The following is a 26,184-nucleotide window of genomic DNA, read 5'->3' on the forward strand; positions in this document are numbered from 1 at the left end:
GAGGGTGGGTGGATTGAGATTGGTTAAAGCTAAAAGTTGAAGAATTTAAGGGGAACATGAGAGGGAACTTCTTCACTCAGAGGGTTGTGGAGTGTGGAATGAGTTACCAGCACAAGTGGTGCATGAGAGTTCAATTTCAACTTTTAAGCAAAGATTGGAATGGTACATGGATGGTAGGGGTATGGAGGGCTATGCTCTTGGTGCAGTTCAATGGAAGTAAGCTGTTTAAATGGTTTTGGCATGGACTAGATGGGCTGAAGAGCCTGTTTCTGTGCTGTACTTTTCTATGACTCTGTCTTATTGTATTGGGAAGTATTTAATATTCTTACAACAGTGGGATAGAAACCTGGTGGTAAGTGCTTTCAGACACTATATTTTGTTCCCAAGAAGAGAGAATTTCCAGGGTGGGTGGGGTCTTAAATTAAGGTAGCTGCTTTACTGAAGCAACAAGAAGTCTAGATAATTCCAGAGAGGGGAGGCTGGTTCCCATGATGTTCTCAGCTGTATCTACAACTCTGAGTGCAGTATTTTCTGATCACATTGCCAGTCCAAAACATTATGTACTCACAAACACAAGAAAATCTGTAGATGGTGGAAACGAAGAAGGGTATCGCCCCGAAATGTCGACTGTTTACTCTTTTCCATAGATGCTGCCTGACCTGCTGAGTCCCTCCAGCATTTTGTGTGTGTGTGTGTGTGTGGGACATTATGTACCCATATAGGATACTTTCTATGGTGCACTGATAAAAATTGATAAGGGTCAACGGGGACATGCCTCTTGAGGAGGTGGAGGCATTGATGAGCTTTTTTAGGCCACGACATCTATGTGGTTGGACCGAGATGGGCTATTGATGATGGAACTTGTAGTTCTAAACCCTCTCAACCATTGACATAGACCTGAACACGTGCCAGTTCTTGAACTCAATGACCAGCTCCTTTGTTTTGCTGACACCGAGGGAAAGGCTATTATCATGGTAGCGTGTTGCTTAGCTCGACCATGAATTGCAAGACTCAACACTCAGTGATTGCCACATTAATATCAATCATGATCTAGCCCTTCCTCATCCCTCAGTTTATGATTTCTCTTATTTTATCATTAAACACGGGAAAACAGCTCAATGCCCAGAAGTGTTTAGAGTGCAGATCAGCACTGAGTAGCTTCTGTGGCTATGGTGCTGGGATATCCTCCAGTTTCTCTGTCAGAAACACCAGGCTCTTCCAAACCTCTGATGTCCTTGTTTCTCCTCAGACTGGGACGGCCTGTTGGCTTCACCCAGACAAGCTGCGAGCCGTTTCTGTTCTTCATGTAATTTTTTTCTCTCTCTCTCAGGATACCTGCTATGTAGAACACAGCTTTAATTTGGGCCCCAGATAGCTGGTTATATCCACTGCCCCTGTGGCTGGTTTTAACAGTAAAGATGGGTATGACGAAGTGTGCCAGTCAGCTTTAGGCAAAGTGCCTGCCTTCTGCAGCACTTGGCAGCGCATGGTAGTTTATTAACAGCAAGTAGAAAAAATGTGCAATGTTGGTCCTGCCAGTCAGAATTCACTCAGCCCGGCAGTGCTCACTGTCTCACAACGTCTCAAGTATACCAGCTGATTCTGCATGCTGTCCCTCCAGGGGAGAGAACTGTCTAGGTGAACAGCTTTGGTGGGGGGAGTGGTGGGATTCTTCAGTGAGTGGAACAGACAACCCCATCTGTGGCTGAGAGAGATTCTACAGAGTGATATTTTGCCTCCCTGGTGCCAGGGATGGGGGTGTCTTGGATCAGGTACAAATATTTCTAAAGGGGGAAGGAGGAGAGACAGAGGGATGCAGTCCAGCAAAGTGAGCTTTGGGAATTATGCAGAAGGTTAAAGGGGTCAGGATTTTTCCCTCAGCTGCGTCCCAGTGAGGGAAGAACCGGGAGGATTGGACAGATAACTCAAGTTATAGCACTGATGAAGGAGGGATGGCTTTAGATACTTAACATTGGATTGCTGCTGGTGTTGATGGGAGCTCTGCATGAGGTATGGGTGTCACCTAATCTGGAGGTGGGTCAATATCCTAACTGTGCTGTTTTCTCATGCTGACCAGAAGGGATAACACTAATTTAGCAGTGGTGTGAGAAGAATAGGATGCACTGAGATAGCTGGGAAGGAATAAAAGATACAAGGTAAATCAAGCAAGTCCAGTGACCAGAGCAGACAGAGGCAGGTTAGTAAGCATGGGAGGACTGGCCTTTACTTTAATGCAAGGAACTATAGATGAGCTTAGAGCATAGATCATACAACGATCATTTTCGTGCAATCACGGAAATGTGGCTGCAGGAAGGACACGACTCTCAGCATTATCTTTCTGAATATAGAAGATTAAATTTGGCAGAGAGAAGTGCAAATGAGGTGGAGAAATCCAAAAAAAAGTTTTTTGAGAATCCTTCAAGAGATAGAGCAGTACTTGACTTTATCTTAGGGAATGAAGCCAGGCAGATGGTGGAGGTGTTGAGGGAGGAACACATTTGCACCAGTGACCTTCATTCTGTAAGTTTCATAGTTGTTATGGAACTGGGTGAGTATGGTCCTCAAGTTGAATTGGGGGGATGCTGAGTTCAATAGCATAAGGGAGGACCTGGTGAAAATAAAAGGTGTCATGTGGAAGACTATTAGAAGAAAGTAAAGATTTAGGGTCAGCATGTTTCAATAATAGCAAAGGGCATAGATCAGGAAACTTTGGATGACAAAGGATATTAGAGATTTGATATGGAAATAGAGGGAAACATGCAAATATAGGAAATTGGAAATTGAGGGAGTCTCTTGAGGAATATTGAGTGTTGACTCTTAGACTGGCACATGGAAGAAGAAAATAGAGGACTGTGGGAAGGAAGGTTTAGATTGATCTTGGAGTAGCATAACATCACAGGCCAACAGACTTGTACTGTGTTGTAATGTTCTATGTTCTAAGTTTGGGAGAGAATTAAGACAATAATGAGGAGGGTTACAAGGGGCTATGAACTATTCTTGGCAAATAAGATGAAGGAGAATCCCCTTACATTCTAAAAGTGTATCAGGAGTAAGAGCCTAACCAGGGAAAGAGTAGGTCCCCTCTTTGGACCAGAGGGATAACTTATACTTGGAACTAGGAGCTGTGGGCAGAAGTCTAAAATGGATACATCTCTTCAGTATTCACCAATGAGGTGGACATGGAAAGTAATGAGCTCAGGAAGGATGAGAATAATCTGAAGCTAGGTCAGTGTTGAGAAGGGTGTTAGATACCATGGAATGTATAATGGTTCATAAGTCTCATGACCGGATAAGATCTATCCAGGGTCACTAAGGGAAACAAGAGAAGAGATGGCTGGGGCTCTGATGGAGATTTTTGCAGCTTTGCTAGCCACAGGTAAGGTGTCAGATGACTGGAGGATAGCTGGTGTTGTGTCATTACCTCTGGGGCAAGCCAGGTAACTACAGCCCAGAGAGCCATCTATCAGTTGTAGGAAAATTATTAGAGAAAATAGAAGGCTCAGAATTTATGTGTATCTAAGCTCAAGTTTTATTCAGTGACAGTCAGCATAGCATTGTGTGGGGAATATGATTAAATCTTGCCATGGTCAAGTTGCTCAGTCTCAAGAAAGCCTTCCTGCTACTTCTAAAAGTAAAACACTGCCCTGGTTTGCACTGATATGCTCATGGCTTGCTTTGTTTGAAACATAATGCAGCTGCTTTCAGCTCTGGGGACGTTATGGTAGGCATAGAAAGGGTTAACAGCAGATGTGCAAGTCTGATAAAAATAGTGTTAGAAGTGTTTGGTACAGAAGCCAGAACCATCAAAGTGATTTGTATTTTCTTTCACGCGCAGTAGAGGCCACCTGATACATGCACACTGTACCTTTCTGCAGCAGATACTAAACAGTTCTCCATGCAGCAGGGAACAGATTGCCAGGGCCATTAATCAGAGTTTCGCTGACACAAAATGCCTTTTGAAAAACGGGGACGACATACTTAACATTGCCCTTGTGAGGTCAACCTTTCTGATTCTCTTCCCAATTTGGACTTTTGTCACCATAAATACCAAAACTATGGGTGACAGCACATTTATCAAATGTAAAGGGAAACTTCTCAGAATTAGTTATAACAAAGGTGGGAGTGTGGTTTGAATGAGGTGCAGGGAGAATGGGAGGGAGCAAAGGAAAATGTTTTGAAACTTCCTGGAATGTGATAGAACTAGTCCATCAATCTGCTTAATTCCTTATAAGGCATGTTGAATTTGTTTCTCCTCACCCACAATGATGATCATCACTCACTCACATCAGATGCACACTGAAGTGAATACATGTGCTCACCAAATCACAACATGATTGCCCAACAGTGGAAGGTTATTATACCTAGTGATTACATACCTGCTCCACGCACAAGCGGCTGCAGATGCTGGAAGCTGTAGCGACACGCAAGATGCTGTAGGGTCTTGGCTCAAAACATCAATCGTTTATTTTCCTCCATAGATGCTGCCTGTCCTGATGAATCCCTTAAGCTTGTAATTTCCAGAATCTGCAGAATCCCTTTGTGCTCATGAGATTTTGGAGGAATTTAGTGGGTTAAGAAGATCCATGGAGGGAAATGGGCAGTCAACCACATTTGCCTATTATACCCTCCTCACTTGGATCTACCTGTTGCTTGCCATCTCCTGCTCTACCCCTTCCCTCCCATTATTTTTACTGCTCTCTCTCTTCAGTCCAGATGAAGGATCCTGACTCAAAAGGTTGACTGTCCATCTTCCTCCACGGATGCTGCCTGACCTGCTGACTTCCTCCAGCATCTTGTGTGTTACTCCGTCTCTATCCACTATCCCATCTTCTCACTGTGGCCTTGAAAATTCTTTCACACGGATGTAACCAAAGTCTACATGGAAGCAGACTGTGAATCTTTAATTGTCGTTTTATGTAGTCACACAGTGCTGAAACAGACATTACAGCCCATGATCTCCAAATCAACCCTTGCAGCCATCTATACTAACTCTATTTACTCATATTAAGTCCATAGCCTTCGATGCGTTGTGTGGAGATTTTGGAATATTATACTGATTAAGTGAAATCCAGTAAAAACCCACACAGTGTTAATGGTGAATCACCTTGGGCTGTCTCATTTTGATAATGTGTGGAACAAGGCAGGCTCAGTATAGTAAATTGCTTTTAAGTACAGCATTAAGAGAGCAGAAGGCATTGAATAGGCAAATATTGCCAGCTCTTCTTTTCGTGTTTACTTGCGTAAGCATTTATTGTTTCCCAAAGTAGCTCTCGTTGATTGAATGACCCAAGGTGGATATTTCTGTTCACCACTTGATTTTGTCTGAATCCAGCGGGGAAGAAGTTTGAAAGATGAGCCAGGCTACTCAGTGCAGTCTGGCATTTCCAAGAATCATGAAGGCTGTCTCTCTTTTGCTGACTCAGCTGTGTAGGCTGGATTGATGACCCAAGAGGCAGCAGTAGGTTGGTTCCTTACCTTTACAAGGGCGATTGAGCAACTACTTGGAAGAACATATCACAGTGCTTGGGAGATGGAGCAGGGAATGGGTTAATCGGCTCGTTGGTTCGAGGAACTGGCTGAGGCACAAGAAGGAAAGTGTAATAAAATACAGTCCTGGAATAGATTGCAGACTGTGTGGTTTTACATTGGTGATCAGAGATTCAGAAATAGTAAAGAACAGATTAGAAGCCTCAAATTCTCACTTAAGCATCTATCACAATAAAGTGGCGTCAAAGTTTCTTCAGGAAGTAAACACACAACTTCTTTCAACAAGAGGGGCACTGTAGGAGGTGCATGGGAGCACCACATCCCAGTTAAACACCATCCTGACCATGGAATAATACTGCCAGTTCTTCACAGCTGCTGGGCCTAAATCCTGGGCAGTCTCCATTGTGGGAGTGTCTTCACCAAATGCACTCAGTTGCTCACCACTACCTCCTCAACGGCAGTTAAATGTCAGCCTTGCCAAAGACATTAGAGATAAATAAATAAAACAGAACAATATTCAGAAGGCAAGTGAAAAGGAAAGTGCTTGTCGTCATTGAAGTTCATCCCAAAGCCATACCATTACTGCAAGAGTTCCCCAGGGCAAAATCCTAGGCCCAACCATCTTCAGCAGCTTTACCAATTTCTTTCCTTCTATCACAAGATAGGGGATGCAGAAGAGTTTCGATGCCTGTCCACCTAACCCGGGTGCATGATTGGATCGCTCCAAGCCCTGAGCCGATTTGGTGAGATCAAGAATGGCTTTGGATGGGGTGGCCTGAGCATATTGTGGCGCATGGGTCCGGGTCCCAGAGCAAGGCAATACCCGGTCAACGCCAGCACAGGTAACTTGGAAGCCCAAGTGTTAGGAACGGAGGCAAAGGTTGCACTGATTTTGCTCACTCTCTCACAAACATTCATTCCTTTCTCTGTGGCACCGAGATCTGGCTGCTCTGTGTTTTGGCTCCACTGGTGTGATGATCTGGTACTGAGGCTTGGGCCTACTCCAGCTGCTCTGGGAGCGGCTCTCGGACTCGGTCTGGTTTGGGATGCTGTTGACTTGCTTCTATTGTTTGCCTGATTTGTGTTTTTTTTTTCTCTCTCTTTCTCTGCGCAGTGGTTTTTTGGACATTTTTTTGAACTGGGTTATTCGAGTTTCTTGCTTTTTGAAAGCAGACAACTTTCACGGTGTATAATTTGTACATTCTTTGATAATAAATGTGCTTTGAATCTTTGAACCTTTGGGGATGTTTGCTGATGACTGCACACTATCCCATTCCATTCACAACTCCTCGGCAAATGAAGCAACTCACACCTGCATACAAGAAGAACAAGGCAACAGAGATACATGTGACAATAAACAGCAAGTTATATGCAGTTGGTAACAACAGGAGAGTTTAGCTTTCCTCCCTTGACAGTCAAAGGTATTACTGTAGTTCAGTTACCCACCATCAATGTGCCAGGAATCACCATTAATTAGAAGTACATTGGACAAGCTGCATTAATATCATGGGTGTGAGAAATGGTTGTGCTGTGTATCCTGAGGTGAGTGACTAACCTCCTGATGCTCAAGCAGTTCCACCATCTGCGAGGCACAAGTCAGATATTTAATGGAGTAATCTCCACTTGCCCAGATGACTGCAGGTCTCAACACTCTCAGGAAGCTGGACACCATCAGGAAAAGGCAGCCCGAGCCTGCCTGGTTTTTTTTTTATGGGATGGCCGGTACAGCCCTCTCCCTCATCTCTTTTTTCCAGTGCACCCATGTCTTCAGTGGTGTGGCCTCCTGTATTCAAGATGAACTCAACAACTTAATTACTTTTGATGTCAGTTTGCACACTACCCTTTCCCTTTCCGTGCTCAATCTTTGACTTTTCCCTTCCTTTCTGCATCTCTTTGCCTTCGTCTCAGGAGATAGACATGCTGCTAACATCCATTGCAAGTCTGCTGACTCCCAGAACCATCTTGACTACACTTTACCTCACCCTGTTGCATTCTGCCTGTGCTTCCACCTTTGTCATATGTTCTCCCCGTACATGTGCCTCTGAAATGTCTTCTTCTTGAGCTCTTGCTTCCTCTCTGCCATTGTTAGCATAATCTTTGACATCATCTCATCCATTTCTCATGCTTCTGTTCTCATCCACTCTCCTCTGGTATGGAAGAAGAACAGAGGTCTCCCTGTCCTCGCATTCCAGCACACTAGACTCCATATTCAACAGATGGTTCACTGCAATTTATGTAACTTCAAAGGGATTCCACCATCAGTCACATCTTCCCCTGTTTTCCTCTTTCAGCAAATGCTTTGAGAGGCTGGTCAAGGATTACATCTGCAGTTTGCTACAAGCCAAACTGGACTCCCTACTACTCGCCTATTGGGACAACTGATCAACAGACAACGCAATAGCCAGTGCTCTACATACTATCCTTACGTACCTGGAGAAAAAAGGATGATTATGTGAGAGTGCTGTTCTTGGACTACAGTTCAGCATTCAGCACCATAATTCCACCCAAGCTCGACAGGAAGCTCAGAGACCTCGGCCTTGACCCTGCCTTGTACTGCTGGATCCTGGACTTCCTTTCAGATCACTGGCAGGTGGTAAGAGTGGGCTCCCTCACCTCCACTCCCCTGACTCTCAACAGAGGAGCCCCTCAGGCTAAGCCCCCTCCTTTACTCCCTGTATACCCGTGACTGTGTTGCCACCCACAGCTCTAATCTGCCAATTAAATTTTGCCAACGACACTATATTGATTGGCCTAATCTCAAACATTAATGAGGTGACCTATCGGGAAGATGTCATCTCTCTGACACAGTGATGTCAAGAAAACAACCTCTTCCTCAATGTTGCAAAAACAAAGGAGCTGGTTGTGGATTACAGGAGGAATGGAGATGGGCTAACCCCTGTTGACATCAATGGATCTGGGGTTAACAGGGTGAACAGCTTTAAGTTTCTCAGCATCCACATCTCCGAGGACCTCACATGGTCTACACACCAGCTGTGTGGTGAAAAAGGCACAACAGTACCTCTTTCACCTCAGATGGTTGAGGAAGTTTGGTATGGGCCCCCAAATCCTAAGAACTTTCTACAGAGGCACAATTGAGAGCATCCTGACTGGCTGCATCACTGCCTGGTATGGGAAATGTACTTCCCTTAATTGTAGGATTCTGCAGAGAGTGGTGCAGACAGCCCAGCGCATCTGTAGTTGTGAACTTCCCACTATTCAGGACATTTACAAAGACAGGTGTGTAAAAAGGGCCCGAAGGATCATTGGGCACCGAAGTCACCCCAAACCACAATCTATTCCAGCTGCTACCTTTTGGGAAACGGTACCGCAGCATAAAAGCCAGGACCAACAGGCTCCAGCTTCTTCCACCAGGCCATCAGATTGATTATCTCATGCTGATTTGAGTGTATTGCTATGTTACATTGACTGTTCTATTTATTATAAATTATTATAAATCGCTATGATTGCACATTGTACATTTAGATGGAGACGTAATGTAAAGACTTTTATTCCTCATGTATGTGAAGGATGTAAGAGATAAAGTCAATTCAATTCAATTCAAAGGGGCCTTTCCATTAGGAACTCACTGGTCCACTAACCATCCACTGGAACTTTCCCTTGAAACCACAGATGATTCAAAGTTCAAAGTACAATTTATTATCAGAGTACATACATGTGATCACATACAACCCTGAGATTCTTTTCCTGTGGGCATACTTAGCAAATCTATAGAACATTAACTGTAAACAAACTGTGCAAATGCAGATATAAAGAGCAATAAATAACGATAATGCAATAACAATATAACAGTACTTAAATGAGTGTAGCTATTGCCTTTTGTTCAAGACCCTGATGGTTGAGAGTCGTAACTGTTCTTGAACCTGATGGTGCGAATCCTGAGGCACCGGTATCTTCTACTTGAAGGCAGCAGTGAGAAGAGAGCATGGCCTGGGAGGTGAGGATCCTTGATGATGGATGCTGCTTTTCCCTGGTAATGCGCTGAAAGGTTTAGAGGGTTTTACCTGTGATGTACTATCTTTTCCTCTCAAAGGCATTGGTGTTCCTATACCAGGCTGTAATGTGGCCAATAAGCTCAGTTTCCACCACACATCTGTAGAAGTTTGGCAAGGGTTTCACTGACATGCTGAACCTCCACAGGCTTCTGAGGAAGTAGAGGTTCTGTCGTGCTTTCTTCGCAACAGTTATATGATGGGTCCAGGGTAGGTCCTCTGAGATAGTGACACCAAGGGAGTTAAAGATACAGACCCTCTCCACCTCTGATCGTCTGACGATTACTGGCTCATGGACCTCTGGTTTACCAATACTCGATGCAAAACTTGTTCTTTCATCTTCCCAAGGGCACAGACAGTCTTCCAGCTGAAGCAGCAATTCATTTGCAGTTTATCCAATCCAATTCACCATATTTGGCATTCATAAGTGGATTCGTTTATGCTGTAGAAATCAAATGTTGATTGGGTGATTGCTCTGTGGAACACCTACGTTCAGTCCTCAGGAGGTGATCCTGAGCTTCTTGTTACCTGCCTCTTTGGTACTCAATCCCAGTCCCTCCCTAATCCCAGTACTGTTGCATTGAGGCCTAACATAAGCCCGAAGAATTGCACCTCATCTTCTGTCTGGGTACACTGCAGCTTTCCAAACTTAGCAGTAAACTTTGCAAAGAATTTAGTAGGGGTGGTGAACCTTTTTGAGAGTGTGTGCCCAAATTGGTGATAATCTTCCAAACAAATTCTCTTGTGTGCCATTGTAATATTGAGCAGAGATTATCATTGATTAATGTATTAGTAACAATAGTTATGGATTTATTAAAAGGATGAAAGATGAGCACTGTTGCTTATTTACTTCTTTTAATAATCTGTTCAAAATTATTAATAATAATCTTTTAAAAGACAAGTAAATGAGGTTATTTTTCACAAGTGGTATTGTTAGTGTAACTGTTTACTCTCCAAATACTGATGTGTACACTATGTCTGCAAGGATTTGAAAATGTGTCTTCCAACATCATATGTTTTTGCAACTGTCTAGCTGGCACCAAACCATATGAGATGTTTCCTGTGAAAACATCCCACAGCGCTGGAAATGTAAAAAAATCATTGACTTTTATCTGAAGTAAAGATGATCATTACGTATCTTTTTATTATGGTTGTGGTTTAAAGAATCAAGGGGGCAACTGTGCGTGCTGCATACCAATAAATCTCTATGCATCCCATCTCAGGCTCTGCCACCCTTGCTCTGCAACTTCCGGCAGTAACTTGAGTTCTCTGTCTGTATCAGTTATTTATTTGTGATATTGGCTGAGATTATACGTTTCCTTTCCTTGTTATTTTATTTTCGGCTGGATTTGGAGGACATATGCAAGCTGATCTGCAGGCCGTCTCTTCCTGTATTGCGTTTTGCGACACTGTTATCTTTCGTCTGTGTTCTCACTCTCCCACTGCATGCATTCACTCATTGACCTGATAACCTTGTTTACAGCTTGTAGTTAACCTGGCTTTACCCTATCAGTGACATTACCCCGAACACCTTTCCTAGAGACCAACAAGCTGTGTCTCTCTCCTTCTCAATTCTGACGAAGAGTCTTTGATCTGAAGCGTCAACTCTGATCTCTTCTAGCAGAAGTGGCCTGACCTGTTGATCTTTCCAGCACTTTTGGCTTTTATCTTAGGACAAAGCAGTCCACTTGATAGGCATCATATTATTATTCCAGCCACTGGATCTCACCATCTCGGGTACATGTTGGATACTACAGCATTTTGGGAGGGACTTCACCAGCTGGACTGGAGGGACCGACCACTACTTTCTGAAGGACAAGCAGAGATGGATAACATATGCTGGCCTTCACAGCAACACCGAGGTCCTGAAAATGTTTGAAAAATAGTTGTGGGAAAGAGGTGAAATGGAATGCAGCGTATTTCAAAAATGTCCATGCACAGGCTAAATGATAAATTACCTTTAATTCTTGTCGACTTTGCCAGACCTTGTTTGTGTAATGAATGCATAGAAATGAGGAATTGAGTTTCCCCCGAGTACTGGTGTGGAATTGATTTTTCAGTAGTTTAAAGCACTTTCCTTAGCTGTTGTACTGCACAGCACAATGTGAGATTCAGACATGGGCTGATGGTTTGCCTACGGCTTCTCATCGGAGCCAAGTTGTTCTTAGAGCTGAATTGCACTGCTGCTGAGCGGCACGTGCCATTGTTTACTGCAGACTCGTGACATGAAAGGCAGCCCCTCACAGCGATGCCTTGTGAAGCCTTCTAGTTCCTCTCTGGTTTGAATGCAGTCTTTTTATGATGCACATCTGCTTCCAAACACAGAACTAGAAAAGGGCAAAACTGAAAAGGCTTTGCTGCCTAAGTCATATTTGAATTCTAAAAAGCTCAAAACATTTTCTGCAAAGCCGCATGTAAAGATATAATTAGGACTCAAAAATAAACTGCAGATGCTGGAAATCTGAAATGTTAGCTTTTTCTCTTACCACAAACCTTCCAGTATTTTCTGCTTTTAGATAATCTGATCTAATCTTCTTGGATTTCAAGAAAAGTTGTGATCTCATTAGATCTAATTACGAAGGTATCTTACACTCTTCATACTTCCGATAAGAAAAATAGATTTTATTGCAGCTTGCAAGATGATGAATGAGTGAAGGGGGAAAGAGTAAATAGTGCTGGTGGGAATATCTAAAACTCTAGACATGGCTTTTATGGGGCCCAATTATTGAGCCTGAGATGAAAAAACATTTTTTTCAGTGTTGCTAAGTCTTTGGATTTTCTCAGAACCAGAATCAGTTGCAAAAATAAGTAAAGAGTGAAAAAAATGAGGTAGTGGACCATTCAGAAATTTGATGGCGAGGAAGCTGTTACTATTTCATTCAATATAGGTCTTCAGGCTTTCGTGCCTAATAAATGGCTTCTGAGTGTATGTCATAGTCTTCTGCTGCTGTAGCCCATCCACTTCAAGGTTCGGCATGTTGTACATTCAAGGATGCTCTTCTGCACACCACTGTTGTAATGTATGCTTATCTGAGTTACAGTCGCCTTCCTGTCAGGTTGAACCAGTTTGGCCATTCTTCTCTGACCTCTCTCATTAACAAGGTGTGTTTTCTCCCCACAGAACTACTGCCTACTGGATGTTTTTTTATTTGTTTAAGCTCTAGAGACTTGTGTGTGAAAATCCTGAAAGATCAGTTTCTAAGATGTTCAAAGCACCCCATCTGGCACCAACAATCCATCGACTGTCAAAGTTACTTAGATCACATTTCTTTCCCATTCTGATGTTCAGTCTAAACAACAACTGAGCCTCTTGACTTTGTCGGCATGCTTTTATGTATTGAGTTGCTGCCACATGATTGGCTAATTAGATATTTGCATTAATGAGCAGGTGTACTAATAAGGTGGCCATTGAGTGTATATTGGTTTACTCAAATTGACAGATTTTTGGACAAATGAGTTCTGGGGAGTGGGTGGGGAAATGGTTTTGAGGCCAAATTTCGATCAGCTGTGATGCTGTTGAATAGTGAAGCAGAGGTAACTATTTCTTATAGTTCTGTGAATTTTATTTCTGTTGCATCAGGCAAACAGAAAAGATATTTCCTCTTATAAGACTGATTAAAATGAAATGTGGTGTATGACAGACTGGCAGATGTGTCTCTAAGGCATCATTACGAGTGGTGTCATCAGTTTTAATGCAGGAATTGTTAATTTGGTTTATTATTGACGCATGTACTGAGATACAGTGGAAAAACTTGTCTCGCACACCATACATACAGATTAATTCATTAAAACCGTGCATGGTTGAGATAGTGCCAGATAAAATGATAAAGAGTGTAGATTAAAATGCTACAATTGATATCAATTTTCAATAAAAGTAAATATAAATGTCAGCAATTTTCAGTTGCCAAAGCAGAATTTCAGATCTTACTTGAAGGTCCCTTGGGGAAGTAGAGGCCTAAATCAATTTAGCTAGTTTAGTCACAGGTCCACACACTAAAACATTGGATGGTTGCAATAGAAAAAAATTGTTGAATAATAAGAAATAAGATAAATCCAACTTCAGTAAAAGGAGGTTCCTGTGTGGTGATGTTCTCAGTGTCATTCACCACATTATTAGCAGTTGGTAGTTTTTAGCATTCTATTTATTTATCTTATACAAGGTGTTAATGTGCTTTTAGAAGATAATTTCAAAGTTTCAAGTACATTTATTATCAAAGTAAGTATACTTTATACAACCTTGAGATTGGTCTCCTAATAGGCAGCCACAAAACAAAGAAAACTCAAAACAACCAATTTATAAAAAGACTGTCAAACCCGCAATGTGCGGAGAGAGTGAAAAAAAACAGAGCATACAACAATAAAAGTAAGCAAATAGCCAGGCATCACTGTGGCTGGGGAAGGCCACAGCCTCAGCTCGCCCCAGAGCTGAGAAAAGCATTGCAGGACCATAGACATGTAGCCAGGCATCACTGTGGCTGGGGAAGGCCACAGCCTCAGCTCGCCCCAGAGCTGAGAAAAGCATTGCAGGACCATAGACATGTAGCCAGGCATCACTGTGGCTGGGGAAGGCCACAGCCTCAGCTCGCCCCAGAGCTGAGAAAAGCATTGCAGGACCATAGACATGTAGCCAGGCATCACTGTGGCTGGGGAAGGCCACAGCCTCAGCTCGCCCCAGAGCTGAGAAAAGCATTGCAGGACCATAGACATGTAGCCAGGCATCACTGTGGCTGGGGAAGGCCACAGCCTCAGCTCGCCCCAGAGCTGAGAAAAGCATTGCAGGACCATAGACATGTAGCCAGGCATCACTGTGGCTGGGGAAGGCCACAGCCTCAGCTCGCCCCAGAGCTGAGAAAAGCATTGCAGGACCATAGACATGTAGCCAGTCATCACTGCAGCCGAAGCAGGCCACGGCCTTGGCTCAGTGCAGAGCGGAGTAAACGTCATGGAGTGGTGAACAGAACCAGGCTGAGCTGACCCTCTGGTCCCTACACCCCAACCTTTTCAATTTCATGAAGCTATCTGCAAATACAGTGTGAGGATGTAGAAAGTTCCTCAGTTTTCTCTCCAATCCATTCTTGTAGGTGTAGGTTCCAGAATTCCCTTGTTAAACCTCGACTTCTTTCCTCCTCCCTTTAAGAGATAGCTTTCACCAAGCCTTTGACTGCTATGCCTACCCACCTTTGGTGTCATATTCATGACTGATTGAGTACTTGTTTAGCATCCCAGGGTGTTCCAGCACATCCAACGTGCTGTATAAATGCTGGCTTGTTTTACTAAGGCACAACATCTTTCCCATTTTCTGAGTTTTTGGATATCAGACGGATAATCAAATTTTTTACAAATGTCCAGAAACAAGGTTATTGTGAACAACAGGTACAGGCTCAATACCCCTTATCCAAAATGCTTGGGGATGAAAATGTTTTGTACCTTGGATTTTTTGGGATTTTAGAATATATAATGAGATGGCTTGGGATTGCCATCATTTCTGAATCGGAATTTATGTGCTATCAGTGAGCAGTCTTTGTCTTGTACTTGTACTGTACGGTAAAAATTATTACATACCATGGAAGTATAATGTGTGTAGGGTAACAGAATCAGCACAATAACCTGAATCAGCTGTTCAGCAGCAATAAACAACAGCAGGCTTTCAGTCTCCACCTATAATGTCGTGTTTTAATTAAAAGGATACAGATTGCTGTATTTTTTTTTGTACTTTGCCATCTACTTTTTTTGGGTTTTATGTCAGGTGTAAAAAGCAATTGGCATTGTAGACTTGTTCTGGTGTTAGTTTCAATCAGCGATGATTAAAAAATTTGATGCTGTAATGAACGGTATAAAAAGAATCTGCACCGTGGACTTGTCCTGGTATTACAAATGTTTGTAGATTTTTGTGATCAGCAGACACTTAAAAAATTTAGTGTTGTGCCTTTTCTAAATTTCTGCAAGCAGCCTGCTGAATATTCACAATTCCCTTCAACTTTTAGTTTGTTGTGATAGACCTTTGCTTGTTTCATGATCAGCAGACCATTGAGCGTCATATGTTCACCCTGATGCAATGATGCATGATTGAGATCTTTATTTTTCGCTTTATGCAGTGTTTCTCTATTTTTCATTAACTTCCATTCATTACATATGTGAGGTCACTTCTCAGAACTGTCTGTGGTGTGCAAAGACCTGTGCATGTGATGGAAATCTTTCTAGTGCCTTGTGGAATTTTCCTTTTGTGATGTCAGCTCATAAGAAAAAAAAAGATTTCGGAAGAGTTTGGATTTTCAAAGTTCGGATAAGGGATACTTAACTTATATTCAAATGGAGGACTGTAAATGATTAAGTGGTATGCCACCAATGATTTTTAAAATGGAAGATTTTTAAATGTATTCACCTATTGCCAAGACAAACATCTGTTAGGATTCTCAACTTGCCCTTGAAATGGATAACTTGCTGTAATATCTCAGCTGTTAAGTTCAAATTTCAAAGTACGTTTATTATCAAAGTATGGACAATAGACTGTGTACAACCTTGAAATTTGTCTTCTGACAGGCAGCCACAAAAACAAAGAAATCCAATAGAACCCATTTAAAAAGGCTTTTTAACACCCATTGTGCAAAAAAAGAACAAATCATATAAAAAAACAAAAAGAAAACAAGCAAAATTAGAAGTAAAGTTCATGAAGGAGGGTCCACAGTCACAAAGCCACTTCATTGCTGCAGCCAGTCCAGGAGTCTGTTAATTGCAGGCTACAACCTCTATTCAGCACAGGGACTAGTAAACCTCACGGAGCAGCAACTGAAACTCAACCCTTTCAAACTAGTCATGTGATTAAATCAGCCAAACATTGGCTTGTTCCTCACTCTCTGGCCTGGGCCCTGCTACTTTAATTCGGCCCCAAGTTCGCTCCAGCTATAGCCAATCATTGGCTCGTTCCTCATTCTCAGACCTGGCCCTGCTGCCCCAATTTGGCCTGTACCTGTTGTGCTGCCGCACTGCACCTTTGAGACTGCAGTTCACCAAATCCTCCCCCCGCCAACACTGCAAAAATGCTAGGTTGTACAGGCGGTTCAAAAGCACAGCTTGGAAATGGAAGTTACCGGCTATTGATTGTAATGATCACTGTCCAGGAAAAGTGTGATTAAAGGGATAGTTGGTAGATTTGTTTGCAGCCAGTAAAATGTCACTGTTTCTCACCAGCACCATCTGAAATCTCAAACACAATCTAGATCGTATTAGTATTGGTATTTGTCCATTATTGTCACATGTACCAAAATATAGTGAAATGCTTTTTGTTTGCATGTGATCCAGACAGTTCATTCCATTGCTATGTGCATTGAGGCAGTAAAATGGAGAAGAATGTGGAATACAGTATTACAGAGTAAGTGCAGGTTTGCAAATAAATAGGTTGGAAGATAAAAAGGTCGTCTCTCAGGTCTTTTCTAGAGTTTGATAACAGTGATATCAAATGAAGAAAGTAAAGTCTGGTGTAGCAGTATTTCAGTGGAGTAAGGGAAATTACAGTGTTCCGAGAGAGGACTTGGCCAAAGTAAATTGGAAGGAGCTGCTGGCAGGGATGTCAGCAAAGCACAATGGCATGTGTTTCTGGAAAAAATGAGGAAGGTACAGGACATGTGTATTCCAAAAATGAAGAAGTACTCAAACGAAAAAATGGTACAACTGTGGCTGTCAACGGAAGTCAAAGCTATTGTAAAAGCAAAAGAAAGGGCATACAACAAAGCAAAAATTGGTGGGAAGATAGAGGATTGGGAAGTTTATAAAAAGTTTATTAAAAAAAAACCTAGAGAGAGCAACTAAAAAAATCATTAGAAGGGAAAAGATGAGATATGAAAGCAAGCTAGGAAATAATATCAAAGTGGATAGTAAAAAGTTTTTCAAGTATGTTAAAAATTAAAGAGAAATGAGAGTGGATATAGGACTACTAGAAAATGAGGTAGGAGCAATAGTAATGGGGGACAAGGAGATGGCCGATGAACTAAATGAGTATTTTGCATCAGTATACTTGATGTTGTAGTATATGAAGGAAGAGAAGTGGGTGCAGTTACTATTACAAGAGAGAAGGTGCTCAAAAAGCTGAAAGACCTAAAGGTATGTGAGTCAACCGGACCAGAGGAACTGCACCCTAGGGTTCTGAAAGAGGTAGGATTAGAGATTGTGGTGGCATTAGAAAATCATTGGACTCTGGCATGGTGCCTGAGGACTGGAAAATTGCAAATGTTACTCCACTCTTTAAGATGGTTTAGGAAGGCAGCAGAAAGAAAATTATAGAGCAATTAGCCTCACCTCAGTGGTTGGGAAGATGTTAGAGTAATTGCTAAGGATGAGGTGATGGAGTACTTGGTGACACAGGACAAGATAGTACAAAGACAGTATGGTTTCCTTCAGGGAAAATCCTGCCTGATGAACTTGGAATTTTTTGTGGAGATTACAAGTAAGAGATAAAGGGGATGCAGTGGATGTTGTTTATCTGGATTTTCAGAAGGCCTTTGGCAAGGTGCCACACATAAGGCTGCTTACCAAATTAAGAATCCATGGCAATACAGGAAAGTTACTAACATGGTTAGAGCATTGGCTGATTGGAAGGAGGCAGCGAGTGGGAATAAAAGTATCCTTTTCTGGTTGGCTGCCAGTGACTAGTGGTGTTCTGCAAGGGTCGGTGTTGGGATAACTTCTTTTTATGCTGTATATAAATGATCTAGAAGATGGAATAGATGGCTCTGTTGCTGAATTTGCAGATGTTACGATGATTGGTGGAAGGGCAGGTAGTGTTGAGGAAACATATAGGTAGGGTGCAGAAGGATTTAGCAGATTAGGAGAATGGGCAAGAAAGTGGTAACATTAACTCTGTGACCTTCAGAATGAAATGCCTGATATCCACTCCCAACTAAGTAACCAAATTCTCCTTAGCAACCTAATTCATCTTGTTAACATCCCTCCTCGCTATGGGGAGTACGTGCTGAAGGTGCGTTCAAAAGATGACAGTGGACATTGGAAGAAAGTGTTTTTTTGATCAACCCTCTCAAAGTTACACATGAAAGCATCAAAGCCCACTCATTACTAATTATCAGGGAAGTTACTTACATGCCAATGAGGATGGCTAATGGGTATTACCAGTGGAGTGGTGCAATGTACCTTCCATGGTATGCAAGTTCCTCAGCCAGCTTCACACAACTGTCAGGAGAGTGTCAAATTAGTGGCTGAAATTCTGTCATTTAGATGAGAATGTGTTTATAATGACAGTGATAGTAAGCTGTTCTTGTTACACTTTAATTAAGCCTAGTGAAATTTCAAGCAGTAAAGGTCCCTGGGTATCTCAGATGATCAGTTTGGAGTTCAGCGTTGGAGGGGGCAATGGAGATTGGAGACTGGGTCTTGGATGGAGATGAAAATTGGGAAATGGGGCCCTGAAAGGAAAGATGTAGAATGGGCAATGGGTCTTGGAGGGAGAGGTGGAGAAAGGAATTGGGTGTTGGAGGGAGAGATGAAGATGTTTTGTACAGCTTACATTTATGCAGCATCTTTGCTGAAGGGAAGGAGGGAGAGAGATGGAGAACGTGCCAGAGGAATGAATGGAGCTTGGAAAAGAATGTTCAGTGGGAGAGGTGGGGACTGTGGATGAGGTATCCGAGAGAGATGGGAATTATGAAATAGGGCTTGACTGGACAGGAAAAGGTGAAAATAGATTTCTCGGCTTTCTTGTTCCTTGAAATTTATTGTACAACAGTTGCAATTGAATAAAGATTCTGAAGTACAAGAGATCCAACTGTGAAGGGTAAACCCAATGCCAAGTTTTGATGTGAATTGGCTCAATGCCAAGTAGTTTGATCACATGATCATCCCCCCCTGAAATGTTCACTTTTAGAGTTGGCTGTCTGAAGTCCAAACTAATGTTACAGCACGCACTCACTCTCTGCTTCACTTTTCACTGAGTGAGTGGCCTTGCATTTGACATTGGTAAGCTGCTATTTCAATACCGTGGGCTGTGGGGCCTTTTCATTATGAGGAGCAGAATGCAAGGTTACACTGAAAGAATAACACATACAATATCCATTGATGATCAGCCTTTCAAAAGGGAAGCCTTCAGCCTGTCTTCACCAGCTGTTACACTCATTCCTGCCTATCTTTCCCTGAATCCATAAAGAAAGGAAATGAATCTGTCCTCGTACACTGAACAACTGAGCAACAGCCATTATCAGGCACAACACAAAGAAATGAAGGTTGAACTGGCCTGTGTGCAATGTCAGGCTGCTTTTATTAATTACTGAAAATGGGTCTCCACAGGAGGTGAGGATGAGGAAGGAATAAATTAAACTCTTAGTCAAAATGGACTTTATTGCTACTTGAACATGTTTGCACCGTGGTAATGAAAATCGTACTTGTAACAGAATCACAGCCACAGCTCATCATATAAGCAAAATTCACATGAAAGAAGACATAAACACAAAAGTGCCGGAGGAACTCAACAGGTCAAGCTGCATCTATCGAGGGAATAAACAGTTGGTGTACCTGTCCAAGATCCTTCATCAGAACTTCATAACACTGCCTGACTTGATGAGTTCCTCCAGCTTTCTGCATATTGCTCAGGATTTCCAGCATCTGGAGAATCTTTTGTGATCATAAATTACACAAGAAAGAACATACTGGATGACATGGTAGCATAGTGGTTAGTACAACACTTTACGGTACATGCAACCTGGGTTCAGTTCCTGTTGCTGCCTGTAAGAGCTTGTATGTTGTCTTTGTGGAAACATGGATTTTCTCCGGGTGCTCCAGTTTCCTCCCAGTCCAAAGACATACTGGTTGGTAGGCTAATTGGTCATTGTAAATTGTCTCATGTTTGGGCTAGTATTAAAATTGGGGGAATTGCTGGGCGGTGTGACTTAAAGGGCCTATTCCACATAATATAAATAAATACAAGAAAGCCCACAATGTCTAATTTAGTGCAAAGTGATCAAAGTACTTATAGTATTTCTAAACTGTAGTGATTAGAGTTGTGCCAGCTGGTTCAAGAGCCAAATGGTTGAAGGGATTGTGTTTTCAGACGTCTGTACCAGCTGCCTGATGGTAGTTACGAGAAGGTGACATGGCTGGATGGTGGAGATGCTTGGTGATGGATGTTGTCTTCTTTTGAACGCACCTTCTGCACGTACTCCCCATAGCGAGGATGTTAACAAGATGAATTAGGTTGCTAAGGAGAATCTGGTTACTTAGTTGGGAGTGGATATCAGGCGTTTCATTCTGAAGGTCACAGAGTTAATGTTTAAGTGTGCTTGGCATTTTATGAATAGCTGGTGCCCTCTTTCATGCAAACAAAGACGAACAATAGACTGCCCGAGCATTTTGTGCAACATTTCCTGTCCTGTTCAGCGTATCTCTGCAGACAATGAGGTGTTCATGAAGTTCCGTCACCGTTGGAAACCTGGCAGACAATTTGTGTGCGGCAAGCTCTCACAACCAGCAACGTGTTGAGACTATGTACGCTTGTTTTATTCAGTTTTGAAAAGCAAATTGGATACACTATAGAGCCCAAATGAACCTTGGATTAATGTCTTGAGATGGCAACTTTAACAAGGTGGCACTGTAGTGTCATCATAAACTTTTTCACTGGAGTCGTCACCGTGACAAACAAAAGTGGAATCTAATGAGGTAACCGGATACAGGATAAAGCAATGAATGCTGATTTTTACGCTCAAAGCCAGGGACACATTTGCAGAGTGAATATGGACAAAATACATTTTCATAGACTCTAATATACATTCTTTATTGCTTTCAGTTAATACTGATTAATTGGGTTCAGGAATCAAACATGTGCAAGAGCAAATGTTTGCATAGAAGAAGATATAATGGGTAGCCATATTGACTTCACGTTCATGGCAACTGAAGTGTGGGAAAAAATCTATTATTCAGCCCTACAATGTATTGTGTAACAACCACAATATCGTTAGAAGTATGCCAACAACACAAAGTGGGAAATACTGATACTATACAGTTGTGATTGTGTTTTATTACTACATCCTCAATCCAAAGCAATAATAATAGCATTACACCCTGCGGAAGGCCTTTAAAATAGTAACAACATCCCAAGTGTTTTCTCAGCACTGGCATTGAAGGAAATTTGGTAACAGGAATCTTAAGGAGATGTCTTGAACAGGTGTTCAAATAAAGAGGCAGGCATTTAAGCAATGCTGTGAAGGGAAAAAGGAGGTGATGAAGTTCGAGAGGCTCAGGAAGAACCTCTTCAACACCTCCCTTCTTCCTTCGCAGGAAGAGAGCTGGTAAAGAAACTGAGAACATATGGTAGTGTGCAGGAGGTTGGAATTGGAAGGTGCAGCAAAAAGACTGGCATGGATGAGATTGCAGAGATATGTGGAGGGATGGAGAAACTAGGTTTAGAATTTTAAAACAGAGCTGTTCCCTCCAGAATGACAATGAAGTAGAAGGAAGAACATTGGATGAGAGTTAGTTCTTGAAATAGAACTCCGTGCACGCGATGGTGAGACCCAAATGATATGTTGCCTCCCAAGTGCCTGGGTCAGGGATGCCTTGAATTGGGTCCACAACATTTTAAAGGGGGAGGTGAGCAGCCGGAAGTCTTGTTACATATTAGTAACAATGACATGGGTAGGGTCAAAATAGGGCGATGTGGCAGATGAATGTGTGGCCGAGAAACTGGTGCAGGGGACGGGTTTTAGGTTTCTGAATCATCGTGATCTCTTCTAGGGAAGGTACAACCTGTACAAAAGGGAACCGACAGGATGGTGTATAGTGAGACTGTCGGGAAGGACAGGCAGATGATAGGGCAAAATTGCATTCAGTGGGATGAGTTGCAGTGTAGAAGGAGGACAACATTGAAGAATGTTGGATACAGGATTGAAAGTTCAATATTTGAATGCATGCTGTAGACAGAATAAAGTAGATGATCTTATAGCATAGTTTGAGATTGGCAGGTATGACATTGTGGGAGTCACTAAGTAGTGGCTTAAAGAAGATTATAGCTAGGAGCTTAATATCAAAGGATACACATTGTTTGGAAAGGACAGACAAGTAGGCAGGAAGTAGCAAGCAGGATAGACAAAGGAGTGGATGTGTATTTGGATTTTCAGAGGGCTTTTTGGCAAGGTGCCGCACATGAGTCTGCTTAACAATACAAGAGCCCATGGTATTACAGGAAAGATTCCAGCATTAATAGAGCATTGGCTGATTGGCAGGAGGCAAAGACTAGGAATAAAGAGTAGGATTGGCTGTGAGTGACTAGTGGTGTTCCACAGAATTGAGACTGTTCCGTTTTACATTGTATGTCACTGATTTGGATGACGTAATTGATGGCTTTGTGGCCAAGTTTGTAGATGATGGGAAGATATGTAGAGGTACAGGCAGCATTGAGGAAGCCGGGAGTCTGCAGAAGGACTTGGACAGATTAGGAGAGTGGGCAAAGAAGTGGTAAGTTGAATACAATGTTGGGAAGTATATGGTCGCGCACTTTGGTAGAAGGAACAAAGTTATAGACTATTTTCCAAATGGGTAGAAAATTCAAAACTCCTTGTGCAAGATTCCCTAAAGGTTAATTTGTGGTTTGAGTAGGTGGTGAGGAAGGTAAACATGTTGGCATTCATTTCAAGAGATCTTGAATATTTATAGCAAGGATGTAATGGTGAGGCTTTTTATGGCACTGATGAGGCCTCACTTAGAGTATTGTGAGCAGTTTGGGGCCTCTTATTTAAGAAAAGTTGTGCTGACAGTGGAGAGGGTTCAAATGAGGTTCACGAGAATGATTCTGGGAATTAATAGCTTACTGTATGAGAGGCAAATGATGGCTCTGGGCCTTTACTCACTGCAATTTAGAAGAATGAGGGAGGGATGTCATTGAAATCTATCAAATGTTGAAAGGCCTAAATATAGTGAATATGGAGAGGATGTTTACTATACAGGTGACGGTGGGGGGGCAGGTCATCAAGTGTATTTAAGATATAAGTTCTTGATTAGTCAGGGTGCAAAAGGTTACAGGGAGAAGGGTTCAGAGGGTAATGGATCTGCCATGATGAAATGGCAGAGCAAACTTGATAGACTGAATGGTCCATTTCTGCTTGTATGTCTTATGGTCTTAAATAAAAGGGCCACAGGAAGAAGGTGAATTGCGACTCTTGTAAAGAGCTGGTGTGAGCTCAATGGGTAAATGGACTTATTCATTCCCCTGACCATTCTGTGATTGCTGATGAACCAAAAAGTCTGGATGAAGCTCAATTCAGTGGATGGGTGAGTGAAAGAAGTGAAGGAACAGCAAGTGATTAGGGTTGTAGAATTCAACAAATCTGAAGGGTCAGCTGTTTGAAAGAGTAAGAGTTCCAGGCACATGCTGTCTTTTGTTCACAGCCCTGTATTTTCCTGATCCAGTTCTGAGCCATTACTTAAAGAATCAGACACAAGGGACTGCAGATGTTGGAATCTGGAGCACCAAGTTTGCCAGAGGAACTCAGAGGGTGGATCAGCATCTGTGTGTGGAAAGGAATTGCTGATGTTTGTGGTGAGAACCTTGCATTGGGACTTAAAGACTCAGCTTCTCCTGCCTGTCCAGATCCCAAAAAGACTGTCAGTACTAAGTTGAGATGAACTCATTGGAAGTTTTTAAGGTCAAAGCAAATAAACTTTTAAAAGATTGTGGGTTTGAGGAGGGTAAGGTTTGGTACAGAGGAGGATTTGAAAGGAGGGGTAGATTAGCAATGACCATATTGAATAGTTAGGTAGGCTTGAGAAGCCCGATAGCTTAATTCTACTTCTTTCCTGTGTTTTCATCATCTTGACATCTACAACAGTTGAGCTGAGATCCAACCAATTGTTAAAAACAGACCTCTGCTTCTCAATTCTATTTTTCTATCTGTAAATCCAAGTAACCCACATCAAATGTTTTAGGAGCAGCTTCTTTCCCTTGCCATCGGATTTCTGAATTGTCCCTAAACCCACGAACACTACCTCGTTATTCCTCTTCTGCACTATTTATTTATTTTGTGTAACTTACAGTAATTTTTATGTCTTGCACTGTACTGCTGCCACAAAACAAAGTATTTCACAACATATATCAGAATTAATAAACCTCAATCAACCTGATCCATGAACATTTTTAACCATCTTAGCAACATGTCCTGCCACCAGTGCAATTGTGTTATTGAATTGCAAGGTATCTTTACTCATGTACGCTTTTACAGATTGTGTCACTCACAGTATATTGTCATTACAAGTTTCTTGTATACTACATTACCTAAGGCTTTTCTGTTTTGGATACAATCTGGCATTTGTTTTCTTATTTCACCACCTATCTGTGCACTCTTGAAGTTTCCTCATCATTGCTGTGTTAGGATGTTTTATGTCGTATCTTAATATGATGCAACCAGCATTTATCAAGGAGGGTGGGGCAGTCTTTATTGTAAATCTGACCGAATAACTGTTGCTTTCTCTTAACACCAAACTTTCCACTTCCCTACAAAATTTGTGCGAACTTCATGCATGCTGCTTTTAATAGGAATTTGTATTGTACTTCTCAGGTGTGCCACCTTAGGTAGAGAAAGGCAGTTTCATATGGTCTCACGAGCGAATCTGCAGATGCTGGAAATAAATAAAAAACACAAAATACTGGCAGAACTCAGCAGGCCAGACAGCATCTATGGGAGGAGGTAGTGACGACGTTTTGGGCCGAAACCCTTCATCAGGAGTGGTGATGAAGGGTTTCGGCCCGAAATGTCATCACTACCTCCTCCCATAGATGCTGTCTGGCCTGCTGAGTTCTGCCAGTATTTTGTGTTTTTTATTCATATGGTCTTTTTTTTATGAGTTAGAAAGTATTTGCTAAATGCAGTTTCTGTGCTCTCCCCCTTGCAGCTGCTGGTTCCTTTGTCAAGGTCGCCTCTTGTAGCTTTTGTGAAACTTCTGTTCCCCCAATCTTCCTTCTGGTTGATCTGTGCACTGGCAGACACTCGTTGACCTTCAGATGCCATTAGAGCTGCAGAAACAGTCCCCGTATCATCTGGCTGAACATTACACTTGAATTCTTATTCGAGGTGTCAATGAGAATATGGTGACTTTCCAATCCAGAATCCACTTCTCTCATGGTTCTTTAAAGGAGAAGTGACAGTGACCGAATTTTCAGGAACACTTGTCATTCTTCTTCACGCGTTCACACTCACTGGGCGCAGCGACAGGGCCAAATGTCATTCTATACAATCTCAGACGGAACTCTCGATGTTTCCTTGGTTGTAGAAGGAGACTCCAAAGAATGTGAGTTGTGCTTTAGTGCTGGAACCTGTTTGTCCCAGCTCAGCATAGATTCACACCCATCCAAGATTCCTTTGTTTCTCCAATGTCTACAGAGCCAGTCCCAACACTCTTGTAACTTGGTCAGGATACAAATACATCTTTATTCAAATCAAGTCAAGTTTATTGTTATTTTACTATATACATATATACCTTCAAATGAGGCATTTCTCTGAATCAGGGTGCAAAGCACAGTAGTACGCATAACACACATATAATACACAATAATTTATGAAAGGAAGGATAAAATTTATAGATGAAATCTGCATTAATCAACAACGTAAAGTGCATAAATTAAATATTATCAGATACAGATTAACTGATGACATTCCGAATGTGATATGGCCCTAAAAGCCTAATAGCCTGAGGGAAGAAA

At 42.1% G+C, this 26,184-nt stretch overlaps 1 protein-coding gene across 5 annotated transcripts in view; it reads left to right on the plus strand.

Annotated features, from left to right (window-relative positions):
- The window catches only part of tbc1d4 (TBC1 domain family, member 4), a 291,680-nt gene that overhangs the window by 58,351 nt on the left and 207,145 nt on the right, over positions 1-26,184 (plus strand). The window contains exon 1 of one of the 5 annotated variants that reach the window (XM_059970425.1): positions 20,812-21,152. The exons of the other annotated variants lie outside the window; for them this stretch is intronic. The gene's annotated coding sequence lies outside the window, so the exon portion shown is untranslated. Of the gene's footprint in view, positions 1-20,811; positions 21,153-26,184 lie in introns of those variants that run through there. 5 annotated transcript variants of the gene reach the window in all.

The sequence above is a fragment of the Hypanus sabinus genome, chromosome 5 (genome assembly GCF_030144855.1).
Source record: "Hypanus sabinus isolate sHypSab1 chromosome 5, sHypSab1.hap1, whole genome shotgun sequence".
NCBI lineage: Eukaryota > Metazoa > Chordata > Chondrichthyes > Myliobatiformes > Dasyatidae > Hypanus > Hypanus sabinus.